Genomic DNA, 26,073 nt, shown 5'->3' with positions numbered 1-26,073 from the left:
TCCGAACCACGAGTACGGCTCGACGACGCCGCTAAAGCCGCCTCGACCGTCGAGATCTTCGCGTGCGACGCCACGCTTCCATCGGAATTCAGGGACAGGATCCAAACGGCTCCACGGGGAATTCCGGTGTCTTCGTCGCCAATCGCACCAACGGCGATCTCGGGCTTCCATCTCCGTCCAAGTCGCCCAAGGCACACACCGAGTGGCCGAACTGATCTCCGTTGCGAAGGACGCCCGTGAACCCTCCGACCGTATCGCTGATCTTCGTCTCCGTGACGATTCGCCTGCTCACCGGATCACGGAACAGCACGCGCAGCGCCCCCTTGTTTGTTCCCCCGTCGTCATCCAGTGGCGACCCCACAACCAGCTCGGCGAGCCCGTCGCCGTTGAGGTCTCCGATGCTCGCCAGCGAACTTCCAACGGAGTCCCCGTCATCCAGCCCCTCCAACTCGAATCCCACTAGGCCCTCGACCGCGTTGATCGTGTCGATCGAAGTCACAGTAGAGGCCTCGCCCACAACAAGAATCGCAAGGCATGCGATCGCTAGCATTACAAGCTCCTAAGCAGTCAATACGTATACGAACCGCCGGTCCGAAAAGCGTGCCCGTGCACGCGCCTCAACCTATCCGTCGAGAAGTGGAATCGGTAGCGCCGTCTTGAAGCCCCTCGGCGGTCACCCCTAAAGCGGCCAGTTGTGGTCACCTGAAAACCCGGCCAGTTGAGGGGGCTCGAGTCAGGAGTACGGCGTCAGTCACTTTCCTCCGGCTTCCCGGCGACGCCGGGAAGCCGGAGGAAAGTGACTGACGCCGTACTCTCTGACTGGGGGCGTTCTTGGGGCCCAAGCGGCGCGAAAAGTAGCTCGCGCTACGAGTTACTCGACGCTCGGCCAGACTTCGCGGCAGACGCGCCAAGACGCGACCGCTCCAACGCTATAGCAGACGATGGAGGTTATGACGAAGATGTGGTGGTCGCTTAAGTAGTCGCTTAAACGGAGAACTGACCTTCCCCCGGTTTAGTGACACCTAGAATCGCGTGTTGCGCGAGGATGTACCTATGCCGAGACGGAAGAGACGGACGTTCAGCCCTGAAGAGAAGGCGGATGACCTTCCCCCGGTTTAGTGGACACCTAGAATCGCGTGTTGCGCGAGATGTACCTATGCCGAGACGGAAGAGACGGACGTTCAGCCCTGAAGAGAAGGCGGATGCAGTCCGCATGGTGCGAGAGGTGGGCAACCTCGCGAAGGTGGCGAGGGATCTCGACCTGACGGAGACGAGTCTGGCTAATTGGGTGAAGCAAGCAGACATCGATGAGGGCAAAGGGCCGAAAAGTGCCTTGAAGAGCGATGAGCTCGAAGAGCTCCGCAGGCTGCGTCGAGAGAACCGCATTCTCAAGATGGAGCGCGACTTCGCAAAAAAAGCCGCTGCCTTCTTCGCCAGGGATCTGGATCCGCCTTCGGGCTGATCATGGCGGAGAAGGCCAACTACCCGGTGGCACTGATGTGCCGCGTGCTTGGAGTTTCGCGCAGCGGCTTGTACGCCTGGAGCCGCCGCGGTAGCAGTGCGCGGCAGAAGTCTGACGCCAAGCTGGCGAGACGAATCCGTGTGATTCATGAATCGAGCCGGTTGACATACGGAAGCCCACGAGTTCATCGAGGACTACGTCGCGAGGGCGTTCGAGTCGGCCGCAAGCGCGTTGAACGGATCATGCGGCGCGACGGCCTTCGTGGGCGAATTCAGCGCCGCTTCCGTCGGACTACGGACTCAAACCACTCGCTTCCTGTGGCTCCTAACACGCTGAATCGCGAGTTCGACGTCGAAGCGCCAGACCGCGTGTGGGCTGGCGATATCACCTACATCAGGACGCAGACGGGCTGGGCCTACTTGGCTGTAATCCTCGATCTGCACTCAAGGATGGTCATCGGCTGGGCGCTTGCAGACCACATGCGCACCGAGCTGGTCGAGACTGCGCTGCTTGGTGCGCTGGCGAAGCGCACACCGTCGGCGGAGCTCATGCACCACACCGACCGAGGCAGTCAGTACGCGAGCCTCAGCTACCGCAGCCGACTCGAGGCCCTTGGAATCACTGTCAGCATGAGCCGACGCGGAAACTGCCATGACAACGCGGTCGTCGAGAGCTTCTTCGGCACTCTGAAGCAGGAGCTCGTGCATCACGTCAGCTGGACCGACCTGCTCGATACGCGCGCTGGCATCCATGACTACATCGAGGTCTTCTACAACCGGCAGAGACTTCACTCGTCACTTGCCTATCGGACGCCAAGCGAAGCCGATCTGGACGTAGCGTGATCGCCGTGGATATCTCTCAACAATTTGTGAGTCTCCTCCCCCTGGACCCCCTCCTCCCGGGGGCTCCGCCCCCGGAACGCCGCGCTGCGCTCGAGCTGAGCGAGGCTCAGCTCCGCGCGGCTCCCCCGGAAACCGAATCACACCACCCCACCTAAGTCCGGTGTCCACCGAAACGGGGGAGAGTCAGGATGCAGTCCGCATGGTGCGAGAGGTGGGCAACCTCGCGAAGGTGGCGAGGGATCTCGACCTGACGGAGACGAGTCTGGCTAATTGGGTGAAGCAAGCAGACATCGATGAGGGCAAAGGGCCGAAAAGTGCCTTGAAGAGCGATGAGCTCGAAGAGCTCCGCAGGCTGCGTCGAGAGAACCGCATTCTCAAGATGGAGCGCGACTTCGCAAAAAAAGCCGCTGCCTTCTTCGCCAGGGATCTGGATCCGCCTTCGGGCTGATCATGGCGGAGAAGGCCAACTACCCGGTGGCAATGATGTGCCGCGTGCTTGGAGTTTCGCGCAGCGGCTTGTACGCCTGGAGCCGCCGCGGTAGCAGTGCGCGGCAGAAGTCTGACGCCAAGCTGGCGAGACGAATCCGTGTGATTCATGAATCGAGCCGGTTGACATACGGAAGCCCACGAGTTCATCGAGGACTACGTCGCGAGGGCGTTCGAGTCGGCCGCAAGCGCGTTGAACGGATCATGCGGCGCGACGGCCTTCGTGGGCGAATTCAGCGCCGCTTCCGTCGGACTACGGACTCAAACCACTCGCTTCCTGTGGCTCCTAACACGCTGAATCGCGAGTTCGACGTCGAAGCGCCAGACCGCGTGTGGGCTGGCGATATCACCTACATCAGGACGCAGACGGGCTGGGCCTACTTGGCTGTAATCCTCGATCTGCACTCAAGGATGGTCATCGGCTGGGCGCTTGCAGACCACATGCGCACCGAGCTGGTCGAGACTGCGCTGCTTGGTGCGCTGGCGAAGCGCACACCGTCGGCGGAGCTCATGCACCACACCGACCGAGGCAGTCAGTACGCGAGCCTCAGCTACCGCAGCCGACTCGAGGCCCTTGGAATCACTGTCAGCATGAGCCGACGCGGAAACTGCCATGACAACGCGGTCGTCGAGAGCTTCTTCGGCACTCTGAAGCAGGAGCTCGTGCATCACGTCAGCTGGACCGACCTGCTCGATACGCGCGCTGGCATCCATGACTACATCGAGGTCTTCTACAACCGGCAGAGACTTCACTCGTCACTTGCCTATCGGACGCCAAGCGAAGCCGATCTGGACGTAGCGTGATCGCCGTGGATATCTCTCAACAATTTGTGAGTCTCCTCCCCCTGGACCCCCTCCTCCCGGGGGCTCCGCCCCCGGAACGCCGCGCTGCGCTCGAGCTGAGCGAGGCTCAGCTCCGCGCGGCTCCCCCGGAAACCGAATCACACCACCCCACCTAAGTCCGGTGTCCACCGAAACGGGGGAGAGTCAGTGAGCTTCAAGTCGACGTGGGGCCAGGGGTGCGAGCGAAGGCCAGAGATGCGAGCGGAACGGGTATGGCGTTAATCCTAGAAGTTGGTTCCGACGGCGGGGGGCTTTCCAACTCGATTGTCTCGCGAAGCCCTGAACCCGCTCAGCGAGCTTGGGGCTCAGCCGCGCCGCGCCGACACTCGAGCCATGCTCTTGACCGCGCTACTCCTCGCCTGGGTATCCGTACCGCACCAGCTCGATGACGCCCTCCCGGGCGAGCCGCCGCCGAACGCAAGTGGCCCTGGGGAGTCCGACACCAAACCGGCTGAGGCCGGGCGGGCGGGCGATGACGAGCGCCCGTCGCTGGTGCGGAGCTGACCCCTCTGACCCAGCGAGAGTCAGCCGGTCCGTGGGACTGGCGCTACGCAGAGCCCGCGGATAAGGAATTCAAAGGGCTTCTGGCGGCGACGTCCCCCGCCGTACCTCGTCCAACCCGCCTCCCGATCGGACTTCCAGGCCGGTCTCATGCCCTAAGGGCCCGCCGGGGTTCGAATGCGGCTTCAGCGAGCCCACCACCTGCCGCCGAAACTCGGCCCGATCCATCCGTACCAGTCTAGTCGGCCCGCACCCTTGCCAACCTCCGGAGCCGTGTCCTTTGGAGCGCCGGTAAGAACCTCGCGCTCCGTGCGCCGGCGCTGCGGAAGTTCGTTTGGGCGTCAGAACCGGTGGGAAGTGTTCGGCCTCAGTACTGCTCAACCACGTCCTCCCCACCGGCGGCGGCTCCCGCTTCCGCGCTACCGAGACCTTAGCGCCAGCCCTTTCTGCGATCGGTCCGAGCGCCGTTTTCTCAAGATTCCTCCAGCCGTTCGAGCCAAGGCTCAGCAAACGAGCTAGCAGCCCGTTGACAAAGTGCTCCGGATGCCGTGACGACATCTTTCACTCCGGTGAGGCACCTGCCAGCCTCGCCGAATCCACAGATTCGCCTGCGTTTCCACGCACCACACCGAAGCGAATGCTGCCGCCGCGGCATCCGGAGCACTTTGTCAACGGGCTGCTAGCACCCGGTGAAACGCCAGTGGGATGAGAAGGACCCGCGTGTTCGGGTGCACGGTTCAACGCAACAATAACTGCCGCTCAATTTCGATATGGAACGACACTCGCTCGCGCGCCTGGTCTTGGGCGCTCTTCTGCTCTCCGCTCCGTTAGCGGGCATGCCCATTCCCGCAGCTCCTGGATCCACGACCGTTGACGTTCTACGCCGGGATGGGCTTGACGTCCGCAACGTGGACTCAGATCGGCTGCTCGTGCGGGTCGATCGGGGTTTGCTAGGAGTCCACAGTCTAATTGGGGATGTGGGCGTGGTGGTGCAGCACATCTCGCGGCGGGCTGACAGCGACTGGTTTCTGGCGCGGCTCGCGCGCCCGATCGCAGATCTGACCGATCTGTCCGCACGCATCGCTGAAGCACTGCAGGTCGACGGAGTGCAGTTCGCCGCTCCGCTGCTGTTCGGTCAGGACGCCGGGCGCTGGAGTGCCGCCCAACCGACCCTCCTCGTCCGCCTGTCCGAGTCGATGTCGATCGCCGAGGCTGAAGTACTGTTCGCGTCGCTGCCCTTGGCAGACCGCCCCGAGTACGACTTCGCCGGTTACCAGGGCGTTGTACGACTTCCACTGAGTTCGAGGTCCGGCGAAGAGGCTCGGCTACTCGCCAACGAGCTCGCTGCTCATCCGAGTGTCGTCTACGCTCAGCCCGACTGGTGGGGAGTGGCGCGCGGAACCGACGTCCCCAATGACCCGGAGTTCAACAATCAATGGGGCCTGAGGAACACGGGCCAGGAGATGGGCGTACAGGGCTACGATATCGACGGCGATGTGGCCTACGTCAATGCCGGCGCTGAGACGATTCCGGGAGCTGAGGTCAGAGTCCTCGTGATCGGGGGAGGAGTTGAGCTCGATCATCCTGATCTTGCTGCCAACATCGCCGGGGGAATCGACTTCTTCGATCCAGCGGGCGACGGGAGTCCGACGGCTGTCTGCGAAGCGCACGAAACCTGGGTTTCCGGGATCATCGCTGCCGTTCAGAACAACGGGGTCGGTGTCGCGGGCATCGCTAGTTCGGTGAAGATTTACGCCGCCCGAGCTGTCGACTACCCGCCTACGGGCCCAATAATCGTCTGCAACGATTCCGGGAGCATCTACTCGGATTCGACCCTCATGCAGTCGCTGAGCTGGGGCCTCGCAAATGGGTGCTTGCTCTCGAACACCAGCTACGACCTGATGAGCACCGATGCGGTAGGAGACGCCTACGAGACGACCGCCCAGGCGGGGATGCTGCACTTCGCTTCGACAGGCAATGACAACTGGGCGATCGTCAACTTTCCCGCTTCCGAGTCGTCGGTCGTAGCCGTGGGCGCCATTGATCGCGACGGGGAACGCTGGGTGGGCAGCAACTACGGTCCCGAGCTCGACTTCTCTGCGCCTGGTGTCGATGTCTGGACCACGAACCCCCTGAGCTTCTTCCCCATTGCCGGCGAATACGGGGCCGTGACCGGCACCTCATTCGCCTCACCCATGGTTGTTGGCGCCGCAGCCGTCTACGCGGCGACTCACGCGACCGTCGGATCGAGTGGAGAGATTGTCTACCCGCGTCGTGCGGAGATCCTCGACGCTCTCATCTACTACTCGCGCGATCTCGGCCCTGTTGGCAAGGACGACGAGTACGGTCACGGCCTGCCCAACGCCGGCTTCATGGCGCTTCCCGGCAAGATCGGGTCGCACCCGGACGCGTTCTACAAGCCCTACGGGACGGGTAAAGAAGGCTGTCTTGGCCCGATGACGCACAGTGCTCGCGGCGTCCCGGTCGCCGGCTCGACGATTCAGTTGACCTGCAATGAGATCTCCGACGGCACTTCAAGCGGGGATCTGGGATTCCTCCTCGTCAGCCTCCACCCGGTGCCTCCCGGCGGCGTCCCAGGTCTGCCCCACATCCTCGTCGACCCGGATTGGCTCATCTCGGGGCCGGACATCCCGACGGCGACGATCCTCGGAATCGGCACGGCGGAAGAGGTCGACTTCGTCGTGCCCAGTCTCCCGGACACCAAGCTCTACACGCAGTTCGTCTGGCTGTGGAGTTGGTTGTGCACGCCGACCTTGGTCGACGGCTATAGCAACGGCCTCGAGATCACGATCCAAGCCGGACCGTGAGACCGCCGCGCCCGGGGGCGGAGTACGGCGTCAGTCACTTTCCTCCGACTTCCCGGCGTCGCCGGGAAGCCGGAGGAAAGTGACTGACGCCGTACTCCGCTGCTTCCTCCTCCACCACCGGGACTGGCGACAATCGCCTCCCAGTCGCGGGTCGGCACGGCGGGTCGGGATCGTGACTCAACGACCACGGGCTGAACCTGGGGTCACCCGAACGGCGCGTCCCCATCGCGAGAGCGCGGTGAGCCAATGGCTCGGTGGGTCCCTGAGATCCGATGGGATGGCGCTCACTGCGGCGAGCGAAGGCGCGGAAATACCGCGCTCCGGAGTTCGAACAGGGCACGATCCAAGCCGTTCCGACCCCGTCAGAGAACCCCGCCATGCTCACCGCCACGATCGCTCTGCTCCTCAGCGCCAGCCCGACCCTACCCGTCCGAACCGCCGCAGAGGATGGGATCGCCCGGATCGAGATGGAGCTTGCAACCATCGGGCTGCTCGACGGCAGTACCGTGATTGCCGATCGCGGAAAACTGCTCGTTCCGATCGTCCGGCCCGACCCCGGGAGCAAGGAGATCGCGATCGAGTTCTGGCGCTTCCCCGCGCTCGAGAGTGCCGACGCGGAGACGCCACCGGTCTTCAAGCTGCACGGCGGGCCGGGATGGCCGGGCGTGCGGTTGGAACCTGGAGACTACGAGGAGGACATTCTGCCCATCGTGCGGTATGCCGACCTCGTCATCGTCGGCCAGCGCGGCATCGGATCCTCGACCGGCATGCCCTGCCCGATGGCTCCGGCCTCGCCCGCGGGCGCGGATGAAAGCCAAGCGGAAGCGGATGCCGCGCTCGTGGAAGCCTGTAAGGCCTGCCGCGAACACTGGGAATCCCAGGGCTACGATCTCACCGGGCTGAACGTCATAGAAGCCGCGGAGGATCTCGAAGACGTGCGCCGCCTGATGGGGTACGAACAGATCACACTGTGGGGCGGGAGCTTCGGCTCGCACTGGGGCATGACCATGATGCGCTCTCATCCGGAGAGTGTCGCCCGCGCTGTCCTCACGGGTATGGAGGGGCCCGATCACACCTACGACATGCCCAGCGGCGTCCTCGCCTCGCTGGAACGCATCGCAGCCGCGGCCGAACGTTCCCCCACGCTCGCAGGTCGCATTCCTGAGGGAGGCTTGATCGCCGCCTTTCGCGAAGTCATCGCACGCGTCGAACAGGAGCCGCTCGAGCTGGAGGTCGGTGGCCAGACAGTACGCATCTCCGCCGAAGACATACGGGAGGCGGCCAAGGGATATACGGCAAGCACCGGTTCCCGCCGCGGCGCTCGCACTTGGCCTGCGGACGTGATCGCGCTTTACGAGGGCAACTACGACCTTGCCGGTCGTGCAAAGCTCGCCGACTCGGACTCGCCACAGCGGGCGCTTCCGAGCGCGAGCTTCTTCATGCTCGACTGTGGCTCAGGCATCAGCCCCGCGCGACTCGACATACTGAAGAACGACCCTGCGGCCGCGGTCGTCGGAGATCTCGGCCACTTCTACCAGACCGCCTGCGCCGCCTGGGATTCCGACTTGGGGGACGACTTTCGCAAGAACTTCAACACGTCCATCCCGACGGTGATTGTGCACGGCACGTGGGACACGAGCACGCCCTTCGATAACGCACTCGAGCTCGCCAACTACTTCGGCGATTCGCGCTTCGTAGTCGTCGAGGGCGGCTCGCACGGAGCACTCGGGGAAGCACTGGACCACTCGCCAGAGTTCCGAACCGCCTTGATGCAGTTCGTCGCTACGGGCGACAAGTCCAACGTGCCCGACGCCGTCCAACTGCCGGAGCTCAACTGGGCGCCCCCCCACTGAGTGACGGGGGCGCTGGACTCAGCACGGTCCCGAACTTCGCGCCCGGCTTCGCTCGAGGCGCGGCGAGCTCGCCGCGCCGCCGGGACGGCTCAAGCGCGAAAGCAGTCAGGAGCCCCAATGGTAGAACGCCACCCCGACCAGACCGGGGTCGACGTCCAACTCGATGGTCACTGCGCCCACGGCGGGCGCGGACTGCGGCCCGCTCGTCGCAAACGGGACGAGCGTCAAGAGGTCACCCAGAGCGGGCAAGAAAAACAAGGGGTCTCGCCTGGCGACACAACTGGCCTCATTACACCCAACTCGCCCCCCCCCGGGCTTGCAGATCCGGACTTCGCGCTGCGATCCAAGCCAGGAGCCGCCTTGGATGGCGCCTTGCCGGCCTCGGGCGTCGGTTTCTGGCGCTACGCCCACGACGTATCCGCGGCGCGCCCAGATCCAGGGCGAGCCGTCGCGGCTGGAGCTATCCGTCTCCGCTGGACGCCGGCGTTGGCGTGTGACCAGTAGTGCATCGCCTCGTGGACCAGGCACGAGAGAATCGGTTCGATCTGCGGGTGGCCGGGGCGCTCGGCGATGGGGTTTTTGGTGAACGCGCCGTCGCGGGTCTGCAGGTAAATGCCGTTCGCGTCGGTCTTCGCGCGCGCGGGATTGTAGACGTCGGCAGGCTTGCCCTCGGCCGAGCCCCAGGCTCTGGCCCCCCGGCTCCAGCAGGTTTTGCACAGGCAGTGGATCGGCGGTTCGCTGGTCGTGATGGGGCTAGTGAAGCCGCCGCTCTGCAGCACCTCTCGCAGCGTCTTGCCCATGGCCTCCATGGTGAAGCCGACGACGAGCGCGCCGCGATCGGACTTCTCGGCTTCATCCAGCGACAGGCCCGTTGAGGCGATGCGCCACGCGACGGTGTTGTTGCACCCTGATCCACTACAAGCCGGCATCGGCGTTCCTTTCCTCGGGGGCAGTAGGGATCCCCGCTTCGATCCCGAGAGCGCCTTATCCGCTCCTGAACAACATCCAAGCCAACCCCAAGTTTCGCGATACGGCCAACGACAACTATCGCTTGCTTGCGACTTCCCCCTCGAAAGACACCGGAGACATTGGGCTCGCGCCCGCCGATGATCTTCGAAGCGTTGCTGCCAGTCGACTTGGATCTGAACGTCCGGGAGCGGGGGCCCGCGGCTGATATGGGGGCCTACGAGTTGTAGGAGTCTGATACGGAGTCGCACACCGCGCCGCACTGCGGCGGGTTGGCCTGGAGGCCTCCCGAGCCACTCGCCGCAGTGCGGCGCGGTGTGCGACTCCGTATCAGACTCTTCAAAGCGCACCAAACCTCAGGCGTCCGGATTTTGTCCATCGGCCGATGGATGTCCCTGTGCAGCGACTCGTCCGGGGAACGGTTCCACTCGCGAGAGAGCCACGCGGGGTACAGGTGAACGACCGGAACGCCGACGGCAATCCCGAGGTGGTAGACCCCGCTGTTCACGCTGACCAGGGCGCGCGCACCCGAGATCAGGTTCACCAGCTCTCGCACGTCGAGATTGTGAAGATTGACCACACCGGGAGCCGCGAGCGGCGACTCCAGTGGCGTCCCGACAGAAACCGGGGTCAGCCCCAACTCGGAACGAATTCGGCGGGCCAGCCGCTTCCAGCGCCACTCGGACCAACGCCGCGTGTACACGCCTGACACCGTGTGTCGCGCCAGGATGACGTAGCCAGCAGCGGGCCGATCCGGACACTCGAAGCGCTCGATCCGGTCGCGGTCGAGGACAGGCCGGGTGCTCTCGAGCGTGTAGCCAAGCTCCTCGGCGTAGGTTTGGGCCAGGTGAAGCGGCGTTCCGTCGGACGAATGCCTCGGTGTGGACTGGACGTCGAATACGTGCCGGAATCCGTCCTCCCCGCGGAACGCAGGAAGGTTCTGGACGAACGGGGTCGACGGCTCAAACACGATTTCGTGATCCGACCTCCCCGTCAGATAGACAAGCTCGTCGACATCGGGCGAGAGCTCCATGACCCGTGCGTAGGCGCAGTCGGGAACGATCAGTCGAATGTGATGATCGGGATGATCCCGCCGATAGATGCGCAACGAAGGGGTCACGTTGATCAGGTCGCCGAGCAGGTGCAGGCAAGCGAACACCGCGCGACCCGGAGCCGATGCTCGGTCGCGGCCGGAAAGGCGGACCGCCCTCGTCCCGACCGGCACCTCGCCGCATTCCGGGGCGGGCGCGAGTTGCACCAGGGAGTGGCAGTCCGGAGTGAGGAAACGTGCGATCTCGGCAGCCGTGCGAAGCCCTGATGATATGGGGCCAGCGGACGGCTCGGAGTCCCCGATCCGGACCGTCTCGCCGGAGAGCCCCCGAACGACGAGTGGGACAAGCTCCTTGCCGTTGCGCAGGTAGAGCGTCACCCGACCCGCCGTGAGGCTTCGGAATGAACTTGCGCATGCGAGGCGCGGCCGTCCTCGCGCGAGGCTGATCAGCGAGTCGCTAAGCGTCTGGTGGCACGAGGCGATTGCCTCGTTCTCCCGATTCAAGGCAAGCCAGCCTCGCGTACGCGTGACCTGGGAAGTCCCGGTAGCTCCGACGATCTCTCAACTCCCTCGGAGGCCTCTCTTACCCGAGCAGTTGAATAAGCCCGGGTGCCAGAGGCTATACCGGCCCAGGGTCTGCCTTCGCTCGGTCGTGCGCTAACCGAGCGGTGTTAGAAGCGTGGTACTACCGCGCTTTCAGGCCGTGAGCCGTGCTGCTCTCTCCAAGCAGCTTCGCCGTCGCCCGGCGAGTCGCAGTCGCTTGTAATGGAGCCAGAGGCGGGAATTGAACCCGCAACCCCTGCTTTACGAAAGCAGTGCTCTACCATTGAGCTACTCTGGCCTGAAGGGCTTGCCCTCGTTCCGATGAACTAGTTGTTCACCGACATGCCTAGGCTTCGAAGTGCTTCGCCGGCGGACCCCATGGATCCGAGAGCGGAAGCCGCAGCTTGGCGCATGGCAATGCTGCCTTCTCCGGCAGCGAGGCCAGAAAGGATATCGCGAAGGCCCGCAAACTGAGCGAGCTCTTCGTTGTTTCCGAGCATTCCCGCAAGCGCGTTGCCGGCCGCGGTGCGCAGCTCGTCCGAGCCTTCACCGGTCAACACACCAACGACAGCTTCGAGTTGAGCGCTCGTTCCGCCGCAGCTTGCTAGCGCGTGAAGCGCGGGCACCGCGACGTTGTCGGCGCGAGCGCCCGCCACCGAGGCGAGCACGTCGGCGACCGTCGAGAGATCCGTCGCGCCGGCGCTTGCTAGCGTTGCGAGCGCCGAAGAAGCCTGCGCGGCCAACGCCTCGGCGCGGGCACGGTCGCCGGTGATCTCGCTGGTCAGGTCTTCAATGCCACTCAGGTAGTCGACACCGCTGGGGTCGACGACCATCGCCGCCTTCTCGCCGAAGATCTCCGAGGCCGTGTCGACGTCACTGCTGACGACCACGATCGGCACGGAGCCGAGGCGACCCGATGCCGCGATCTCGTCGATTACCTGATCGGTCGTCAAGTCGGGCAGCGAGTCCGCTACGAAGAGCACGTCGAGGCCCGGAAGGCGCGAGAGAGCAGCGAGGCCAGAGCCTCCGCTTCCCCAGCCCTGAGCGGCGAAGCCGGCCGCCTCGAGCTCGGTCAGGATTCCGTTGCGACGGTCAGCGTTGCCATCAACGATGCCGGCGACCCGAACGGACTCGCGCGACACGGCGTTGCCAAGCGATTGGACGACGGCGGTCGAAGCGCCGACGTTCGAGCGCTTCGCGATCGAGGCCAGCGCGACGGCGGCTTCACCCGCAAGGCCACCGCCCGTGGCGAGCGCGGCGTTCAAGCCGGAGCTCGGCGCGCCCGCAACGTGGCCGAGGACACGGCAAAGCTGCACGGCCGCACCCACGTCGAGCGGCTCGCGCAGGGCTTGCTCCAACGCGAGGTTGGCCGCGTCGGCGCCACCGGCGAAAATCGAGACCGTTCCATTCTCAACGTGGGCCTGAACGGCCTCGTCAAGATCGGCTCCTCCGTCGGTCGCGTCCGCTGCGCGCGCTGCCTGGACGGCGCCTACGTACGAAAGGCCGGCCGCGGCCTGGGTTGAATCGGCACCAGCGGTCATCGCGGCGAAGAACGCCTTGCGCGCCATCTCGCCTCCATAGAGGAAGCGCGGAACCTCGCGGCCCTCGAGGGTGCGTCCGTTCCAGTCCCAAACGAAGTCGTTGATCAGGTGCGCGGGAAGAATGCGCGCAGACTCGGTCGCGTAGCCCCAACCGAGCTCGAGGAGCCCGGACGCGGCATCCGCCCCGCCTACCGCCGCGCCGGCGGCCTGGCGAATCCCAGCCTCGGTGTCGGTCGCGGCGAGATGCGCCAGCATGGCCATTCCGCGTGGATCCGAGATGCGCGCGAGCGTCTGCACGGCGCTCAGGCGCTGGGTGCGGTCTTCGCTTTGCAGCACTTCGACCAGCGGAGCGACCGCCAGATCTCCCATGTCGATCAGCGCCGTCATGGCAGCCAGGCGACGGTCATCGTCGCTCACGTCTCCGAGGGCGGCTACGAACGACGGAACGGCGTACTCGCCGTGGTTCGAGCGCAGGTCGAGGACAGCGCGCTTGCGCTCGACGATGTTGCCCTCGAGCGCCTGCTTGACCAGCGGACGAATCTCTTCCGCATCATTGCGGTGGGCGCGCTTGCCCTCGCGGGCCAGCGACATCATGCGCTTGGCGACAAGCTCCGCCTCACCGCCCTGGACCAGAAGGTCGGTCCACAGGTACGGCTCGGTCGTGCGCCACATTTGATATGCGGTCTCCGCGTCCGGATCTTGGGAGAGCACCTTCTTGAACTCGACCAGCGCGTCATCGGTGAGGCCCTGCTCGAGTAGATCCACCGCGCGTGCGAAGGTCTCCTCGACATCCTGGGCCGCGATCGGAGCGGAAAGAAGGCTGGCGAGGGCGATGCCCCCAAAGAGGCCAGGAACCCGGCGAAATGCGGTCATGTCGTGCTCTTTTGGACGATTGGAAACAGTGGAACCCGCGCTCGAGATCGCAGGCCCAGCGCTAGGGCGAGATACGCTGAAGCCGTTGCAGAGCAACCGGTTGCGAGAATGATAGCGAGGGCCGCCGGTCGGTCAAGCGCACCGCTCGTTGTCCCCTACCCCGGAGGCCGCTCCCAGCTACCGGTTTCCGCGCTCCTCTGCCCCGCGGACCGGACCCCCTGAAACCCCTCCCGCATCACCGAGCGGACGCAAACCTAACCCCGGACTGAACTTCCCGAGCAAGCGCCCCGGCCGAGCGCCCGTCGCCGCGGCACCCAGCGGGAGCCCAAGAACCCAGCTCGCCCCGAGCGCCGCGAACGCCAACGCCTCACGAGCATCCGGATCGACCCCGAATTCCGCGGTCGACACGACCCGCCGGCCCGTGCGCCTCGCGAGCGCTTCGATGAGCGGCCGGTGATGCACGCCACCGCCGCCAACGGCCAACGCCCCGGCGTCCGCCCCCGAGCCCCCCACTCCGTCGGACCCGCGGCCCACGGGCTGATCCGGCTCCGCTCCCACGAAGGCGCCCAGCGCCCGGGCGACGACCTCCGCGACCAGCTCGACCGCCGTCGCCAGCAGGTCGTGCGGCTCGGCCACTTCCGCCAGCCAGGTCTCGATCCACTCACCGCCAAAGGTGTCGCGACCGGTGCTCTTCGGTGGTTCACGATCGAAATAGGGATGCCTGAGCATGCGCTCCAGAATCGCTGGCTGGCTGTGTCCACGCGCCGCCAGCTCGCCGCCCCGATCGAACGGGCGATCGAATAGGCGCTGCGCGAGCCCATCGAGCAGGCATCCGGCCGGACCCGGGTCGAACGCCATGCCCGACGCCAAGCACGTCACGTTCGAGATGCCGCCAAGGTTGAGGATCGCGCGCGGTCCCCCGGGGCCCGCGAAGAGCCAATCGTCGACAAGCGCCGTCAGCGGCGCCCCCTCCCCGCCCGCCGCGACGTCCCGCTGCCTGAAGTCGCTGAGCGTCGCCGCGCCGGCTGACTCGGCGACGAAGTCCCCGTCGCCGAGCTGCAACGTGGCCGCGCCACTAGGCTCCCCACCATCGTGGTGGTAGACGGTCTGCCCATGGCTCGCCACGAGCGAGACCACGCTCCCGTTCTTCGCCGCCAGCTGCCCAACGGCGTCGCCAAAGGCACGCCCGAGATCGCGGTCCAGCAAGGCAACGCCCCGCAGGTCAATTCGCTCGCCCGCCACCGCCTCACGCAGGCGCAGCTCCAGATCCGCCTCGAACGCAAGCGTCTCGAACGCCAGCAACCGCGGGGCCGCGAGCCCCGTTTTGCGCCAACCGCCCCCTGCCGCGCGTGGAAACTCCACCAACGCCACGTCAATCCCGTCCATCGAGGTCCCCGATAGGACGGAGCCGACCACCCCATCACCGGCGAGCAGACGCGCGCGCAGACCCGCCAGTTGCTCGTGCGGAGCCACGTCCGGGAGCCCTCCGCGATCCGGCCAGTTCGAAGATTTCGTCACGCTCTCCGATTCGAGCAAGAACGGCCGCGACTTGCTAGCGTTGCCGCTATCCCGCCGAGAACCGCCTGCGCCCCCCGGATCACCGCCGATGACCCTCGCCCCCTATTCCACTTGAGCACTAAGCCCGCCCCCAACGAGCGCGCGACGATCTTGGTTGTCGACGACGAAGCGGACATCCGCACAGCGCTGGAGATGCTGCTTCAATACGAGGGCTTTGGCGTCTGGACGGCCCGCAACGGGCGCGAGGCCCTACGGCGCATCGAAAGCGAGGCGGAGTCCGAACGCGCCCCCGCGCTCGTGCTGACCGACGTCAAGATGCCCGAGATGGACGGCCTCACCTTGCTGTCCGAGCTGCTCGCCCAGCCGTCTCCCCCGCCGGTTGTGATGATCTCGGGACACGCCGACGTCGCGATGGCCGTCGAAGCCGTCAAGCAGGGTGCAACCGACTTCCTCGAGAAGCCCCTCGACCAGAGCCGCGTGCTCGTCAGCATCAACAACGCGCTACAACGCTCGCAGCTTCAGCAAGAGAACTCCGAACTGCGGCGCGCCCTCTCGGCACGCTGGCCCTTGGTTGGTGCGAGCCCGTCGATGGAAGCGCTGGCGAATGAGATCGCCAAGGTCGGACCGGCCGACATCCCCGTGCTTATCACGGGCGAAAACGGAACGGGCAAGGAAGTCGTGGCGCGCAATCTACACATGGCGAGCCGGCGCTCGACCGGCCCGTTTGTCGCCGTCAACTGCGCGGCCATCCCCGAAGAGCTGATCGAGTCGGAGCTCTTCGGACACGAGAAAGGCAGCTTCACCGGCGCCCACGAACGTCGCGTTGGACACTTCGAAGCCGCCAACGGAGGAACGCTCTTCCTCGACGAGATCGGCGACATGCCGCTCGCGGCACAGGCCAAGGTCTTGCGAGCGCTCGAGTCGCACGAGATCACGCGTGTTGGTGGCAACCAATCCCTGAAGGTCGACATCCGGGTGCTCGCCGCAACGAACGCGGACCTCGCGGCCGCCGTCGAGGAGAAGCGCTTCCGAATGGACCTGTTCTATCGGCTCAACGTCGTCCCCCTACGCGTACCGCCGCTGAGGGAGCGTGGCGACGACATCGAGCTGCTTGCCGAGCACCTCCTCGCTCAGATCGCCGAACGCTCGGGCCGCAGCCCGCTCAAGCTGGGCGAGGACGCGGCGCAGCTCCTGCGATCACTCGACTTCCCCGGCAACGTCCGTCAGCTGCGCAACCTGCTCGAGGGCGCCCAAATTTTCGCCGAAGGCGACGCCATCGTGCGCGCCGACGTCGAACGCCTGCTCGCCGGAGGACCCGCGCTCGCCACCCCCGATGCTCCGGAAGCCGCGCCGGGCTTGGGCGCCCCGTTCGATGCCCCGAGCTTCGAAGCGTTCAAGAACCAGAGCGAGGAACTCTTCTTTCGGCGCAAGCTCGAAGAGTACGGCGGCAATGTGAAGCGCACCGCGGAGTCGCTCGGGATGCAGCGCAGCCACCTCTACAAGAAGCTCGACCGCTACGGCCTGCGCTAGCCGGTCGGCTCCCCAACGACTTGACTCCAAACGACGCACGTCCGGACCTCGACGTTCCTGCCGGCGACGACGCCGGTGGAGCACAGTCCGGTGACGCGCCCGATCGCGACGGACCCGCTCGAAGAGCACCCGGCTCCCCCCTCGCGCCCTGCCCCAACTGCGGCGAGACGCCTCACTCGCAACGACCCTACTGCGCGCTCTGCGGCCAGGACAACACGCGCCCGCGACTCGAAACCCGCGGTGTGCTTGGCGACGCCGCGCAGCAGTTCCTCGGGTGGGATAGCGCCCTAACTCGAACCCTGGGCGGGCTCGCCCGTTCGCCGGCCAGCGTGCCGTTGCACTACGTCGAGGGCCGCCGCCGTTCCTACGTCAACCCAGCCCGCTTTTGCCTGCTATCACTCGGCCTCTGGTTTTTGTCGATTCGATGGGCCGACCTCGACCCGATGGAGCTTTCGGGCATCGACATTCAGCCCGGACCGGCCGACACCAAAGCGAACGCCGTCGCGGTCGAATTGCAGACGTTCCTAGCCAGCCACCTCGAGCTCCTGCTCTATCTCGCACTCCCGTTCCTCGCGCTCATCCTGCGCGCAGTGTTTCGGCGCTCCGGCCGCAACGTCGCCGAGTGCCTGGTGCTCGTGCTCTTCCTCTCCGGCTTTCGATTTCTCGCAACCGCTGCCGTTGTGCCCTTTGAGCAGGCCACCGGTTTTGCGGTCGTTTCCGCGCGAATCGTCTTCGGGCCGATCTGGCTCATCCGCGCTGCCCGCGGATTCTTCGGCACAACTTGGTTCGGAGCAACATGGCGCGTACTCCTCGCGCTCGTGGCCTTCATGCTCGCAACCGTCTTCTGCTTCGGAGCCGTCGCGCTTCCGTGGGTGCTCCTGCGTTCGAGCAGCTAGGCAACCGCGACCCAGCCAAGCCTACCGCTCAGCCCCCAACGCCGATCGCCCCCGCGCCGACCGAGCTTCGGCGGCGCGAGGGCGATCGCGGCGAGCGCTGCCCTGGGCAGCTGGCAAGCGTGACCCTTAGCGCGGAACGTCGAGCACCAGTCCGACTTCGAGCGTGTGCTCGTCGGCAAGCAGCGCACGGTTGGCCTCGAAAATTTCACGCCAACGACGCGAGGGTGCCGTAGACCTTCTGCGAAATCACGCTAAGGCTGTCGCCGGAGACGACGGTGTAGTTAGTGACCGCCGCGTCCGCAAGCGACTTGCGCTGAACGGGCTGGACCGGCGGGCGAGCTGGCCCGGAGCGCGTCAGGTCGAACAGCGGGACCAGCAACTCCATACCCCCGGCGAGCGTCCCCGGATCATCGTTGGCTTGGCGCAAGAGGTCCGTGTAGCTCCGATTGCCGTAGAAGCGCTCGCTCAAGCTGGCCCAAGTGTCGCGCTTGCGAACGCTGTAGCGCATGCAATCGTCGAGTCCAGGAATCGAGCTCAAACCGGCGTCATTGATGAGGATGCCGCCGTCCACGGTCGGGGCAGCCTTCGACGGCTTCGCCGCCTTCGTGCCGTTGCCGGGCCGACGCACGGTCGCGGCCAGCAGCGGCGTATCGGTGCGCAGCGGTCCGTTCGCGTCCGCTGGCGAGCCGCCGGCGTTGTTCGCGTTCGACGCCTTGTCCTGCTCTGCGCGGCGCGCGGCACGGCGATCCCGGCTCGAACGGCGCAGGCGATCCGCGGCTTCGGCGTCCGGGGCTGCGGCGTCCGGGTCTGCGTTCGCGCCCAAGACGCTGCTCGGCAGCGGTTCCAGGTCACCGTTGCGACGGCGAGCCGCCTCCAACGGACCGCTCGGCGGAGCGCTGCGGTCGGACACGGAGCCAGCGGACGCGGCGCGATCATCGAGACGCGCAACGCCACCGGGGCCGGCCAAATCGTGCGCGTCGTCCGCGCTGTTCATCGTTACCCCGAGGACAATCGCCACCAGGAACAGAACAACCAGGACCACGAGCTTCTCGAGGTTTCCCATCGACACGAAAGCCTTTTTCTCTGGGGCAGGCAGGGGAATTCACGGAGGAGGCGCGCGAACCACAGCGGTCCCGTCCTCCCGTGCCGTTATCCCAGTCCCCGGGATCCGGTTCAAAAGAAAAAGGCCTCCCCCGCCCCAAAATCCAGTATTTGAGTCTCAGCTAGACACACCATGGAGGGTGTTTCGAGCAACTCTCCCCTGAACGCTTCCGGACCTCGGAGCACTCGATCGGGAGCCGAGCCGCCCATCCTGGTCGTGCGCCAACGCCCTGAGGCACACGCGGCAATCGTCCACGTGCCAGCGGCCCCCTCTGCTGGCGGCACCCTCTGCAAGCGGCCCCCTCTGTGAGCGGCCCAACAACGGCACCAGCCACAGACGCCCAGAGGGAATGGCTCCGCCGCTGGGCAACCGGGGCGTGTGACCGCGCGAGCACCGCCCATCGGGCACCACAGGACCCCCGGCCGCCTCCGATAGCTCCACCAGGCGCGGCCCTATGCAGAGGAGTGCGCCAAGCGCTCGCCCGCCGCACCCCGGAACAGCCTCGATTGCACCGACCGGCGCAATCGCCGCCCCACCGCCTAGCCCCAGCGCGAAGCGCTTCGGAGGCTGCCTCCCCGCTCGCCGCGCGGCGCGCTCGGCAGGTTTCCGACCCGGCGCTCTCCATCCGCTTGCTGTGCTTCCTACGATCGACCCCGTGACGCGCACCAACGACTCCTCCATCCCGCGCGCGGCCGAGCCGGCCGTGCTCGCGATCCTGCTTGTCGCAAGCGCCCTGCAGCTCCTCTTATGGAGCCGGGTGGAGGGCTACCAACTGGCCGACTGCGTCGAGTACCTCGACCGCGCGCAGCAAATCGTCTCCGGCCGCCGGCTGGATCCTGGTGCGGCGCGCTCGTTTGCCTTTTCGGCACTCCTGACCCCGTTCTTCGCCCTATCGAAGGCACTTGGCGCCAGCTCCGATGCGTGGGTCGTGCCCGCGGTGCGGATCGCGGAGATGGCCCTCGGCTTGGCCACGCTCCTCTCGGTCGCTCGCATCGGCACCCGACTCGCCACCCGGCGCGCCGGGCTCGCGGCCGCCTGGGTCCTCGCGGTCAACCCGGTCTTCCTGCGCTACACCATCACGCCGCTCTCCGGCCCGCTGGCCATGCTACTCGTGACGCTCGCGTTCGAAGCGCTGCTGCAGCCCGGTGGTTTTCGGCGCGGTCTGCACGGCGGCCTTCTGCTCGGGGGTGGAGTCCTCGTCGCATTCCAGGTGCTCCCGATCGCGGGCGCCACGCTCATCGCGCTGGCGCTCCGAGACCGAGCGCGCGGACTGCCCCTGCTCGCGGGCGCACTCGTCGGCATCGGCACCGGACTCTTGATCCAGTGCTCGCTCGACGCGCTGGTTTACGCCGGCTTCGGTTCGAGCCTTGTTCGCTACACCCGCGAGAACGTCACGGGGGGTGCTCACTCGCGTGCTCTACCACTCGGGCTTCCAAGAAGCTGCCGCCAAGGTGTACGAGTGGGGCGAGGGCGGCCAGGCCGTCACCGCCACAACAGACTCAGGAGTCACCGCCGCCGACTTCCGCGAGCGGCAGCCAGCGGACTTCTACCAGGCGAACTTCCACGCCGAATTGCTGCCGTGGCTCCTCACCCCGCTCCTGCTCCTCGGCTTCCTGCGGCTCCTCCGCGAGCGGCTCGGAAGCGCCTGGCTGCTCATGTTCGTCTTGTTCACGAATGCCTTCTGCTGACCCAAAAGGGATCGAAGTCCTACCGGCTCCTACTCCCGCTGCTGCCCGTCCTCACGCTCTTCATCGCCTTGGGTTGGGACGCCTTCATGCGGCGGCGCGACGCGACTCGGGCCACCTCCTTCCTCGGTAGCGCAGGCCGCCTACTCGCCAGCGCCTTCCTCATGGTCGCGCTGCTGCTCAGCGCACGCATGGGCCATGCGCTCAACCTCAAAGCCCACGGCGGATACTGGCGCGCGATGGAGTTCGTCACAGCCGACCGGGCGGCCGCTCGCGCCGCCAGCCCCGCGACCAGCCCTGCGAACGGCCGGGCCCGCGTCGCGAGCGCGTACTACTGGGCCGTCGCCTTCCGCGATTCCGAGGACGTCGAGGTCGTGAAGCTCCCGCGCGCCCTGCTGGCGTGGGACCGCCTGGACGCTACCGACCGAGCGCGCTTGTTCGAAGCCCTCGACTCGCTCGACTGGTTCGTTGGACACATGAACCTGCTCTGGCGCTCGCCTGAGCTCATGTCCGCGCTCAACGAACGCTTCACGGTCGCCCACTTCGACTACGACGCGCCGACGTTCGAGGGGCTTGCACCGGTCTGCGTCCTCAGACGCCGGTCGCCGGCCAGCGACCCCAGCGCGCGCGTCTTTTTCGCCCGCACGATAGCGGGGCCCGGACCACCGGCGAGCGCGTCCCCGATCGCCGTGACGCCCCACGACGTTCGCCGCTCCCGACGGCCAACCATGGATCGAGTTCGGAGGCCTGGAGGTCGAGTCCGCCCTGGCCGGTGACGAAGTTTGCTGGGTCACGCTGTGGTGGCGAGCGCTGCGTAGCGACCTACCGCCCCTTGCCGTCCAGCGCTCGTTCGCCGACCCCGACGGGCGCGAACTGGTTCTCGGGTACCGCGGCCCCTGGCCAGCCTATGGAGCACTCTCCACCGAGCGCTGGCAACCCGGCGAGTGGGTCCCAGAGGTCCTACCCCTTGCTCGTCCCCACCAGCGCCCTGGCCTATGGGGCGGGCTTACGCCCGGGGCGAGCGGCAGCCTGTGCGGCTCAGCATCGGGCTCGCCCTGCGCGGTACCGACGGACAGCCGGTCCCCCTAGCGCCCCTGCCCCATCCTGGCGCCCCAACGCCTGTCGCGGCCCCCTCCGATACGGAACCCGCGTTCGTCCGCTCGGCCGGTCGCCTCTGGGGACCGCGCCGGCAGGATCGTCGTCGGCGGCTTCTGGATCCCGGTCCCCGTCGAAGCCCGCGTCCCCGACGACGGGCGGCCGATCGGAGCGCGCTAGCCACGCTGCGCCCGCACTTCTGGCCGTGGCCGGCGCGCCTCCGGTCCCCACCGACCAAGACCGGTGCCCGTCCCGAAATCGGGCACCGAGGCCGAGTGCTTCCCCGGACGCTCTTGAGGCTGCCCAGCGCCGGCGATATCTTCAGCCAGTCCCAAGCCGCTCCGGACGGAAATCCGTCCCCGAGTGCGCTGGTTGGACGAGCACGCTACGCCCCAAGGTTCCCCACCATTGCCGTCCGATCTGTCCGCCCCGATTCGCTCCGCGCGTCTAGCTTCTCCCCTTCGACGCTCCGTCCTCGCAGCCTTCTCGCGCTGGTCTGCGCCTGCGCTTCGACCGACTCACGCGGCGCGGGGCGAGGCCCTGCGCGTCACGCTGATCGACTACACCGAAGGCAGCCGCTTCGAGCTGGTCAGTCGCACCCACACCGACCCCGTCGAGTACTACTCGACCCGGCGCGATGACGCGTCGCGCAAGATCGTCGACGACGAGCTCGCTGGTGCCTTGATCGAATACCTCGAGGGCCAAGGCTTCACGACCTACAGCCAAGTCGGCCGCCGCGCCGCCCGACGGACGCGGGCACTGGACCGCGGCATCGAGCTCGAGACACCCGACGGCATCACGCACCTCGTGACGGGGATGAACTCCCCCAACGACGAGCGACAGGTCATGGTGAACTGCACCGTGAGCTTCCTCGCCCCTCTATCAGGAAGCCCAGTCGTTCCAAACGATCCAAAACACGAGCGGGTCGTCGTTCTTCCAGAATACGGGGTCACGGTGAATCGGGCCGAGCGCACTCCGGAGCCTCGCGGCTCGCACTCCGGCGCCCGCGCGACCGACCCTCGCGTCCGAGCATTGGCAATCGTTCCCGCCCGCCTCGGATCCACGCGTCTCGTACGCAAGATGCTCTTGCGCGAGAGCGGGCAGTTCCTCTTCGAACACACGATTCGCAACGTCGAACGCGCGCCTTCCTTGAAGCGTGTCGTCCTGGCAACCGACTCGGCCGAGATCGTGTCTGCCGCCAAGTCGGTCCAAATCGACGCACTCCTGACCTCCGACGAACATCCGAGCGGCACCGATCGGGTGAACGAGGCCTTCGCCGCGATCGCAGCCGAGACCCCCGACGCCTGGATGTCGTGGTCAACGTCCAGGGCGATGAGCCAGAACTGCCGCCCGGCGAACATCGAACTCTTGGTCAGCGCGTTCGCCGATCGGCCGTCGAAATGGCAACGCTCAGCACGCCGATCGTGACGCCCGAGCTCCAAGCCGACCCCTCCGTCGTCAAGGTTGTCTGCAACGCTGCCGGCCGATGCGCTCTACTTCTCGCGTGCTCCAATTCCGGCGAGCCACCCGGCGCACCAGACGGTCACACCTCCGCGCATGCTGCGCCACCTGGGCGTCTACGCCTTCCGGCCGCGGGCACTCGAGACGTTCTGCGCCTCCCGGTCGGGCAACTCGAGGCGATCGAAGGCCTCGAGCAACTGCGCTGGCTGGAAGCCGGTCGCTCCCTACGCGTCCTGCAGGTCGCAGCGGCCTCGCCGGGGATCGACGACGCAAAGCAGTACTCCGATTCGTCGCGCGCCAGGCGCGACGCGGCACCCCTCCTCCCTCCGACCGCACCGGGCTTTCGAACCTCCAGAACCAAAGCGCATGACCAAGCACATCTTCGTAACCGGCGGGGTCGTCAGCAGCCTGGGCAAGGTCTCACCTTCCGCCGCCATCGGCATGATCCTCGAGCGACGCGGCCTCACGGTCTCGATGCAAAAGCTCGACCCGTACATCAACGTGGACCCGGGCACGATGAGTCCGTACCAACACGGCGAGGTCTACGTGACCGATGACGGTGCGGAGACCGACCTCGACTTGGGGCACTACGAGCGGTTCACGCACGCCAAGGTTAACGCGCCAGAGCAACTACACGACGGGCAAGATCTACCAGTCCGTGATCCACAAGGAGCGCCGCGGCGACTACCTCGGTCGAACGTGCAGGTGATCCCGCACATTACCGACGCGATCAAAGAAGCGATCCATGCCGGCGTCGGCGACGGCGTCGACGTCGCCCTGACGGAAATCGGCGGCACGGTCGGGGATATCGAAAGCCTGCCCTTCCTTGAGGCCATCCGTCAGTTCGCTCTTGAGCAGCGCCCCGAGGACACCTCTTCGTTCACATCACGCTGTTGCCCTACCTGCGCGCATCGGGCGAGATGAGAAGACGAAGCCGACGCAGCAGTCGGTCGGCCAAGCTGCGCGAAATCGGCATCCAACCTCACATTTTGGTCTGCCGCACGGAGCAGCCCATGACCGAGGAGATGGCCCGCAAGATCAGCCTCTTCTGCAACGTTCGTCGTGAGTACGTCGTTGAGGAGCGCGACGTCAGCCATTCGATCTACCAGGTCCCCACGGATCTCGTCGAAGCCAGGCTCGACGAAATCGTCGTGCGGCACCTCAAGCTGCCCGAGGCGCCCAAGTCCGACTTCAGCGACTGGTACGCCATGCTCGACGACATTCGCAACACGCGACGTGAAGTCGGAAATCGCCGTTGTGGGCAAGTACATCGAGCTCACCGATGCCTACAAGTCGATCTACGAAGCACTCGCTCACGCCGGCATCGCGAACAGCGTGCGAGTGAAGACCCGCCGGGTGCAGGCCGAAAAACTGCTCGAGTCGGGAACCGAGGTTCTCGAAGGCGTACACGGAGTGCTGGTCCCCGGCGGCTTCGGCGAACGCGGCCTCGAGGGCAAGATCAATGCCGTTCGCTGGGCGCGTGAGAACAACGGTCCCCTTCTTCGGCATCTGCCTCGGGCTCCAATGCGCGGTGATCGAGTTCGCACGCAACGTCGCGCAACTCGAAGGCGCTCACACCCTCGAGCACAGCCCCCACGCCCCCCACCCCCGTCATCCACCTCATGGAGGAGCAGCGCGGCGTGAGCGATAAGGGCGGAACGATGCGCCTAGGCGCCTACGACTGCGAAGTTACCGAGGGCACGCTCGCTCACGGCCTGTACGGATCCACGACGATCTCCGAGCGCCACCGCCACCGGTTCGAGTTCAACAAACGCCTACCGCGAGCGTCTCGTCCAGGCAGGCCTCGTCCTCTCGGGTCGGCACCCCGAGCTCGATCTGATCGAGATCGTCGAGCTCGCGAACCACCCGTTCTTCATCGGCGTACAGTTCCATCCGGAATTCAAGAGCCGCCCGCTCCACTCGCAGCCGATCTTTCGAGGGCTTCGTGGCCGCCGCGCTGCGCCAATTGCTGGATCCGGGCCAAGGCTCGGCCGGCGCCCAGAGACTCCCCAACAGAAGGTCACGTCGCCGGGTCTCGGCGAGTAGGAATCCGATGACAGAACGCACTGCCGACCAGGCGCCGCTACCCGGTGGCCACTTCAAGCTCCTGGTACAAAAGTTCGGCTATCAGGCGCTGATCAACATGGGAGTGATCGATCACCCGTTGAGCGGCAAGCCGGAGATCAACCTTGAACACCGCTCGAGCCGTGCTCGAGGACCTCACCATGCTGCGCGAGAAGACGACGGAAACCTCGACGACGACGAGGAGGGTCACCTCGTCCAGGTGATCGACGACCTGGAAGCACATCTCCAGCGCCTCGGCGCGCAGGGCTGACCGACCTGTCAATTCTGAAAGAATCGCGGCCCAGGGTGCTTGGGGCCGTACGTAGGCCCCCTGGGAATTTTCTTTCGTTCCGAATCGCTACGAAACTTCGAAAGACCCCTTAGCCTACGCGCCCGCAATTCACGATCTAGGCAGGACCGGCGCCCCACGTCGGCCCTCCCATGAAGCCCCGCCGCGCCCCTCTCGTCGATGCGCTCGACGAGCCGTCGACCAGCGAGTTCTCCAACGACGCAAACCCATCTCGCGGCCGTCGATGCCACCAGCGCTTCAGCCCTGCGCTCGCTCTACGGCATCGATCTCGATCCGCTGGTTGCTCGGAGCAACAAGCGTCGCCGCGAGAAGCACTTCTTCACGATTCTGTTCCCGGCGTGGCGCTTCATCGCGGTTCCTCTCGACGCTGCTCCTGGTCGCCGGGCACTCGTATTTCCTAAGCGCGGTCTTCGATCCGGATTCCCTCGCTCGCTACGCGGCGATCGTCGCGGGCTACTACGCGGTCACCACCCTGATCATGCACGTCGGTACCGCATGTGGCCGCTCGGCGATCACATCGGTACTTCACAGCACAGGACGTGCTCCTGTTCGGGACGGCGACGTACGCGACGGGAGCCGAGGCCAGCGTCTCTACTGGCTACCGATCATCCTCGTCGCTGCTC

At 66.1% G+C, this 26,073-nt stretch overlaps 1 non-coding gene across 1 annotated transcript; it reads right to left on the bottom strand.

Annotated features, from left to right (window-relative positions):
• Positions 1-11,601: 11,601 nt before the first annotated feature.
• trnat-cgu (transfer RNA threonine (anticodon CGU)) lies at positions 11,602-11,673 on the bottom strand. The gene has a single exon. It is a non-coding gene; the product is annotated as a tRNA-Thr (tRNA).
• Between the last annotated feature and the right edge of the window lie 14,400 nt (positions 11,674-26,073).

This window comes from Syngnathus leptorhynchus, unplaced genomic scaffold (genome assembly GCF_054491065.1).
Source record: "Syngnathus leptorhynchus isolate UIUO unplaced genomic scaffold, UIUO_Slep HiC_scaffold_472, whole genome shotgun sequence".
NCBI classification, from domain to species: domain Eukaryota; kingdom Metazoa; phylum Chordata; class Actinopteri; order Syngnathiformes; family Syngnathidae; genus Syngnathus; species Syngnathus leptorhynchus.
This window is presented reverse-complemented; position numbering and strand designations above follow the sequence as displayed.